This window comes from Penaeus monodon, chromosome 24 (genome assembly GCF_015228065.2).
Source record: "Penaeus monodon isolate SGIC_2016 chromosome 24, NSTDA_Pmon_1, whole genome shotgun sequence".
NCBI lineage: Eukaryota > Metazoa > Arthropoda > Malacostraca > Decapoda > Penaeidae > Penaeus > Penaeus monodon.
The window spans coordinates 11,323,269-11,323,599 of NC_051409.1; the positions used below are offsets into that span (position 1 = coordinate 11,323,269).

Consider the following 331-nt stretch of genomic DNA (forward strand, 5'->3'; position numbering starts at 1 on the left):
TATTCTCGGAAGATGGAACATGTCCAGCCCCCTGGAATCAGACCAGTCATGTTCCATGGTAATAATATGTAGAGAAAGTTGTTAATAATATGTAGAGAAAGTTGTTGATCATTGCCAAATGTACAGTGGGGAAACCATGGTGTTACTTCATATGATCTTATTGTATACAATACCTGCAGTGGCTTTCATGTAGTGGCTTTTGTCATTATATTGGCTCTGAAATGTGCTATGGTTTGTGGGGGAAAGGGTTTGTACAAACTTGAGTTAACTTTATTGGTACAGTGACAATGCGTTGCTGACTGGGGCCTATTTCAGATTGGTTGGTGTGTCA

At 39.9% G+C, this 331-nt stretch overlaps 1 protein-coding gene across 1 annotated transcript in view; it reads left to right on the forward strand.

Annotated features, from left to right (window-relative positions):
* LOC119588576 (exosome complex component RRP46-like) overlaps positions 1-331 on the forward strand; it is an 8,734-nt gene that overhangs the window by 1,314 nt on the left and 7,089 nt on the right. The window lies entirely within an intron of this gene.